At 42.2% G+C, this 7755-nt stretch overlaps 1 pseudogene; it reads left to right on the plus strand.

The window, feature by feature from the left end:
* The first annotated feature begins 4207 nt into the window (after nt 1–4207).
* LOC113190716 (smad nuclear-interacting protein 1 pseudogene) lies at nt 4208–7205 on the plus strand (annotated as a pseudogene).
* Nucleotides 7206–7755: the final 550 nt, after the last annotated feature.

Genomic DNA, 7755 nt, shown 5'->3' on the forward strand with positions numbered 1-7755 from the left:
AACTACAAAAGACTTCAGAGACAATACAAAGCAAAAGTGAATAGTTTCCATAATCTGAGCAATTTGAACGAATGTACATACTACCCTAAGAACCCAAACTTCTTTCTAGAACCTCTAGAGAAAGGTTAGTCCTAACTTTCCATCTTATTGCTGCCAATTGGAAAACAATTGGCAGGCATTATAGAAAAAGCAAACACCACATTTTGTCAAAAAAGTTGAAGTCTTTAGAGATAAAGACTAAGATTCAAATCTTTCAAATTCAGATTTTAGCTAATGTTTGTAAATAGGGCTGTCTTAAACTTGGTCATGGAAAATTTGGGGCATTACTAAGGTTTTTCTAAAGTCTCAAGATTATAGAAGGTTGAGTAACAAGTATGAAGCTAATTGCATCTCTTACAGGCACCGTAAAAGAAGCAAACTTATTAGGAGGTATTAGCATAACCAAGCAGTTGAACCTGTTGCATCTCCCCCGACCCCATTAGAGGGATCCTTAGGTGCCTAAAGACCAGCATAGCACTGACAGTGGTGCACCCCTGTAATCCCTGCGAGACTTTTCTACTGTAATGAGACTTTACTACACGTGAAGGAGATGGTTATAGGCAGGGCACTTGGGAGGGACCTTTGTTCCATCTTCCTTTGAATACTGCCTGAAGCAGGCAAAACCTTCCCCTGAGGAACCTCCAGCTTTGCTACTCAAACTGTGGTCCAAGGAACAGTGGCATCAACATTACCCACCTGAGACCTACTGAACTGGAATCTACGTTTTAGTGATATCTGGGTGACTTGATACACGTTAACGTTTGAGACGCTCTCCTGTAGGAAGTGTTTGGTAAATGTTTCTTAGTGGTTGGAGAGTCAGCTTATGAAAAGGGTTGTTGCTGCCGGTAGACCATTCTTCAGGGATTTGGATGGAAGTCATGTGAATTAAGCAATTTAGTGGGGTGGGGGGAGAAAGGGCAGTAGGAATTCGGCCATGCTTGGAACTCTTAACAGATTTAAAAAGACATTTGGTCTCAACATGCTTGTCACTGAAGAGACTAGCAATTGCCCACTAGAACAGCGGGTATAGCTGATAATTCCATTATTCTGGACAGCCCTTAAATCTGACAGATCTTAAAGTAATCTAGCCATTGTGTTCCTTGTGCTAGGCTGGGTGGCAGAGTAACATTAGCTTGGGGTTTAAAAAAAATCTCTTGTATCTTGAAATTCCTGCTAGAGTAGGTCTCATGAGTGAGCACTCGAAAAATGTCATTAACAGTGATTTGCACCACAATGGTAATACTTCTAATGCAGTTCATTCCAATGAATGTTTGGCTTCTCGTGTTAACTTTGAATTGCCCAGTAACCCAAACTGCATACTGCTGAGTGCACAGAATATTGGGCTCTGGCTAAGTGTGATTAGATATTGATTTCTGAGCCCCACGAACACTTAGTGATGCAGAAACTATTGGGTGCTGGTTCATTATGGACCATTGGACTGAAACTGGCAGAATTCCAGCAGTCACAAATTTATGGAAAAATTCCAGAGTAGCTGTAAGGCTCAGGCTGTGGGTGTTTTTTTTGTGTGGCCTTGGGCAGGAGAATCGGTGAACCTAGATACTATTCATCTGTCTGCAGTTGCATACTTCTACCAATTGGACTGAACATACAAGAGATGTTTAGTGCAAACTTATTCTGACTGCTGGAAAAGACGGTTACAAGCAATGGATCTAGCAAAGAATAGCATAGTATGGCTCTTCTATACTTGTTGGAGTTGCTATCAAAAAAAGCTTTAAAACTTAACACTACTTATTCTCACCATTTAAGTTGTAGAGATTAAAAAATGGCTATGAACATGTATTCAAGACATGGAGTTTACATCCTCAAATCTGAGCAGACTCTGCAACTGCTTTGATTAATGGAATTAGGTAGAAGTGATAATGGCCAGTTCGAGGGGGCCCAAGGTGGGGGTCCAGACTTTGAGATTGGCATCTAGTTGTCTCTTGGAATTCAGCCATAGAGGCTTTATGTAGGTTCGATGAGTGTCCTGCTTTGTGCATCAGACTGGACATTCAAGATGCACAAAGTAATCTCATGACTATTCGTTCACTTTTTAACCCAATACACAAGCTTTCCAATGATTTTTAGCCATGATCCAGCCACAAATGTGTAAGAGCCAAGGTAGAACCAGCCAGTCGAGCCAGGGAATTCAGAACTTCTACAAGAGGAGATTGTTTTTTAGGCCAATATATTTTGGGGTGGATTCTTATGTATCAATAGATCAGAACACAAGTTGCCCTACTTAGGAAGTAACTCAGTAGGTATGCAAATACATTCTTATTTCAGATGTGACCCTAAGCCTTTAAGACTCTGCTGCCCAATGCAAGTACTGGCACACCCGAGCTTGGAACATAACTTTTAAAGTTAGGCCTTGAATGATGCCTTCTGAGGAAAATCTCATGCTTTCTGTACTGACAAAGTCTACTACAACAATGAGACCAATATTTCTGGTTGTTTTCAAACCTGGATCCAAAAGGGGCATGTGCACGCTGAGCTTATCTGCTAATGATTCCAGAAGGCTAGTGTCTCAGTTCCTCTAGGGTGCTTTCCTGGCAGGGAACTGACCAGAACATCAAATGGTTTCCATAAAGTTCCTATGTTTCTGATTAAGAATAGGGATAGAAAGTGATCATTATTTCTATTTCTGCATCTTTAGGAAACTTTCTCAATCCATTACTCATGTCACATTGGCAATTAGGATTCTTTTAATGTATTGGTGCAAGAGTTCAAAAATAACAGTTTCTATGTCTGTTCTAGCATCAGATTCTCAGCCCTGGTTGCTCCTCAGTCACCTGAGTATCCCATATTAGTTAAATATCTGAGGTTGGGGTCCCAGCATTAGTACTTCAGGAATTATCTCCAGCTCCAGGTGACCTGCAGATAGCAAAGGTTGAAGCTTATTTAGCCTGATTTAATTGGTCGCTTGTGGAGAAGTTTCTCAATAGGCTAGGTTTGGAAATCTTAAAAGCCTCAAACATACCAAAGTTTTTTATAGTCAGAACCCTTAACTATAAAACGAAGACATAGCAAATGTTAATCCATTCTGCTGTGGTTTTTACTTGAACGCCACCAATTCTGCTTCTGTATGAATGTAGGTAGAGGTTTCAGTCGACATTCCACAGAATTCTCAGATGCCCTCCTTCCAACCTGGTTTAGTTAAATGAGATTGCATAAAAGCAATAGCACTCATTCAGTTTTAATACTTATTCAAAAGGCTTCACACTTCTCATAACTTCTTGGTCCACTGGAGTTATTTTGAAAGATGTTCTCTTCTATCCTCATTCATAAGTAAATTTCTTAAGAGGAGCTCAGCTTCCAGCCTGGAAGAACTGTGATGCAGAAGAGCCCGTCTTGAACTGATTCCTCCAGGTTGGCTGTGGTTTCTTATGGCTCCCAATAGTTCACAGCCTTCCTCTATCTTCAGCCTGTGAAGTTTGGGATACTTGTGTGCACCAACCTTCTTTCCAGCATAGCTGACTGATAGAAGGGAAGGAATAAGGCCCTCATACTTCAAGGGTTTTGCTTTCCTAGTCTCTTGACTAAATTCTGCCCCATTTTTAAAGGGGGGGGTGGGAAATCAGATAGTCCTGTGCATGAACTTCTTGAAAAAAGCCTGCCTTATGTAACCAATGTCTTCCTTGTCTTCTACATCTTCAAGTAAGATATTATCCTCCGGGTCTCAACATACATGTTGTCCCTTGATTTGGAGAGAGCAATGGTGAGAGGTGTTTGCATTCTGAGTGTTATCAGAAGGTCTCGCACCAGGGAGCCACAGATAAAGCCTCACTGGTTTTTCTAGGAATGTATTTTGTCAGCAGTAAAAATACTGGTGACATTACCTATGTCATGGCTGATGGCTTGTGCGTGGGTGTCTTTGTACATGTTTCTAGCCTGCTGAGGACTGGCTTTCAGTATCTGCTTTCTTCCTCCAAAGCCATTACAGGGTTGGAGCTGCATTGTCTAAGACGGGTTCCAGATTATATGCTGCAGTCCACGGACACTGGCACTGGAAAAGCAGGATACTCTCAGAGCCAATGTATAGGGAAAACAGACTTTCACTTCTGAAAGCTGTCCCAGAAGCAGAGGATTTTGGACAACATGATCCTGAGACCAAGGGCTGGACAATGGCGGTATTTGCATATAAAGAGGCCTGAAGTTGTTACGGAATATGCGTTCAGTTCCAGAAGAGTTCATTTTTAAGGCTGAGGATAGGTCTTCAGGGGTGATGACCTTAATGTGCTTCAAACTTTCCATGGGATTCCAGGAGCCTGAAGTACCTCTGGCGTTATTGCCTTTGAAACTTTTTCTGGACACTCCCTATCCTGATCTCTTCCTAGTCTTTTCTTTGTACTAGGTTTTTTTAAACCCAGTAGGCTTTACAACAGCCATATACCCAGTTCTCTGAGACAGGGTCTTGCTGGCCTTGATCTTTTGATCCTCCTGCCCCAGCCTCCAGAGTGGCTGGGGTTATAGGTGTGTGCCACTATGCTGGGCTTTTCCTTTATCACTTGAATCATTTCTACAAAGATCTAGAATACCTCCTTTCTACTTTCCTAGGCATGCTTGAGGGAAGAGGGGAATGTTTCAAGGTGTGCTACACAATGAAAACCTCTGAAAGTACCAAGACAAGCAGGCAGCCTTATCTCGCCACTAACAAAGGGCTAGCCACTCAATGAGCTAAAATGATAAATATTCCAAGAGCAATATGTGCTCACAATAAGTTCCACAGCACTCTTGGCAGAGTCTGTGGCATTTATACTGATGAAGCCACTAGATGTAAATTTTACCCAGTAAGGGAGCCAATGGATAACTGTCTGGGGTTTTAGGGCCTCTATCAAAATGTTTACTATTAAGTTTCCACTCATCTTAGGACATCACTGTGCAACTTCAGTTCTTGCACATAGCAGTGTATCAAAGGATGCTGTTTACTCACTGTTGCTTTTGTTTTGAAATGCAAGAGTCATTTTTCCCCCTTGGAACTCGGTTTTCGGTTGCTGGAGAAGTCCCGATTCTCTTTTAATCAGAGTTCCCCTCTGACGTTCAAATCTTAGTACTAATTCAAGAGGGAGTTATGATTCTGTGATGGACTCGTGACATTTCTTTTTGTGGGATATTAAAGGTCAGAACTTAATGCCTTTTGTGATATATGCATCTGGCTCAAGATCGGGCAGTTCTGAATGATGGAATTTAAATTGTAATTTAGTGAAGGGACAAGAAATAAGAAACTACAGCTTTGCAGAAGTGCCTGAGCTCTACACCACTCCCTTAGCATGTGTGTGAGGGTTTGAGGGTTAGAGCTGCTATTTAAAGTAAGCTTTCAGGGATACCATGCTACTGTTCCAGAAATGAAAGCAAAAGCTTATCTTGCTTATATTCTGGTGACCTGATGTCTATCTTGGGAAACATAAGATAATGCCATGGCACAAATCCTTCTGAAAATCCTGGATTCAGATAACTATACCTTTTGCTTCCCACTTGGTCCAACTGATTCAAAATTCTTGTCCTTTTTCTCAAACTTTATACTCAGTTTTTCATCCATACATAAAAGTGGATAGAAACATTTGAGTCCAAATATATTGGATTAAAGTTCTTCTTTCCAAATGAAACCAGCTCTTTACAAGAGTTGAACCAGGCCTCTTGCCACTATGGAGGGATGTGTATTTGTCTGACAAACTCCTGTGTATCTCCATCTTTCATTTCTTGCTTGCCCATCTCCCGGTTCTTCGCCTTTCCTTTCACCGGGTATGCACAAGACCCTAGTCTGGATTCCCTGTCACAAGTTAATTTTTTTCTTTTGCCATAGCTTTCAAATAGTATACTAACGACCATTCGATTCAATAATCGACTAAATAATTTGCTACTGCCATGCATTTGGGTTATCTCCATGTACAATTACTAATAACACGGCAACAAAAAGCCTTGAGGTGAATAAACACAAGTCTGCTCCCCCCCCCCCAAGAGTAGAAATAGCTTTATTGACTTATGCATATTCCTGTTTCTACACTTGAAGTTCATTGTAGTAATAACAATGGCTGGCAGTTTTAAAGGCTTAGTAGATGTTGGCCACTATGTGCTAACTGCTAAGCTTTCATCATGAAACATAAAGGGCTGGGGATGTAACTTGGCAGTAGAGCGCCCAGGTCTAACTATGAAGTAGTCAGAAGATTGCTTTTGGAACTTAAAACGCCCGCCTCCTGAGCTGGGCCAATTGTGGTCCTGCCCAAGAGGGAATCATCATGTGCTCAGCTTCTCGGCTTCGAGGGCTTCTGGGAGAGTGGGCACCCTGAAGCAGGAGTTCAGGGGCCAAATTCGTCCTTGCTCTTCAGGGAGAAGACGTCAACGGAACTCCTCTTACTCAACCAAACTCGCAGAATGAAGGAGGTGAAGAGGGAGCGGGGAAGTGAATCACTGTGAACAATTAGAACAGGAACACAGCAGAGCTGGGAACGGTGACGAGACTGACACTCGGGTCATTCCTGCCAAAGGAGAAGTTCTGATGAGAAGGCTGGGAGTGGGCAGCCCAAACCTGCAGGCTGAGGAAGAGCCGGATTTTATAATGCCAGGCACCAGGGCATTGCCAGAAGAATGAAGTCTGTGGCAGTGCTAATGAGGCTCAGGAGGTGATTCCTCCACCTGGTGGCAATAAAGACAAAGAGGTGCCTGCTAAGAAAGAACCAAGCTTCAAACTTTCTGGTGCACTTCTTGGACACCAACACCTTCCCGGGTGTAGTCATTAAATAGTGAGTCCCCAGAAGCTCATATCCCCCCAAAATGATGGCATCTCCACATCCTTAAAAATGATGGTATTTTAGTCATGTACATCGACAAAGCGCTTACCTTTTGGGTCAACACTGCAGACATTCCAATTGATCATCCCTCTTGTTCAAAGCAGCATGCAGTCTTACAATTTCAGCTTGTGGAATACACCCAATGCTGATGGCAGTTGTCTGAAGGGTGAAGCCCTACATCACTGACCTTGGCTCAGGCAATGGAACCTTCTTGAATAAGCGCATTGAGCCACAGATACTGTGAACTGAAAGAAAAGGATGTGCTTAAATTTGGATTCAGCAGCAGAGTATGTCTAACTTCATGAGTCATCGGATACCTCTGAACTAGACAGAAAGGAAGAGGAGGATGATAAGGAGGAAGTAGTATCTGACAGCTAGCAAACTTAAGAACTGAAACCATTGACATTCTTCCTCCTTGGAAGATTTGCCTCAAAGAGCACTGTGGTGACCTCTGTTGCCTTAAGTCTTTCCTATGTTGCTGACCAGCTTATTTTACAGTTCAAGAATACTAAGGTTTTGAAATTTTTCCCTGTGGCACATCAGCCCTGTATCTGGCATTTGTTCTCAGAAGAGTCACCAATTACAACAGTGTTTAGTAGCATTTTGGCCTTAGTTGCGTTCGGAACTGCTGCCTTAGAAATTCTTATTTGAAGGTGAATAATGGCTTGTTCTCTTTGTAGTTTTTACTTAAGCTTTGTGGATCAGAGTTGGTTTGGGGGCAAACCCCTAAACGGAACCTTAAGCTTTGGTTGTTACCAAAACGACCTCCAAAACTTTGACCTGGTTGAGATCTTGTCATAGAAGTTGATTTTGCACTTGGCTTTTTTGGGGGTAGGAAAGGAGGGGGATTTACCACATGACCTCATTAGTGACTTAAACAGGTGCCAATAAAGCATCTGTTTAAGTTCATGACTGCACAGGAAGATCA

This window comes from Urocitellus parryii, chromosome 3 (genome assembly GCF_045843805.1).
Source record: "Urocitellus parryii isolate mUroPar1 chromosome 3, mUroPar1.hap1, whole genome shotgun sequence".
NCBI lineage: Eukaryota > Metazoa > Chordata > Mammalia > Rodentia > Sciuridae > Urocitellus > Urocitellus parryii.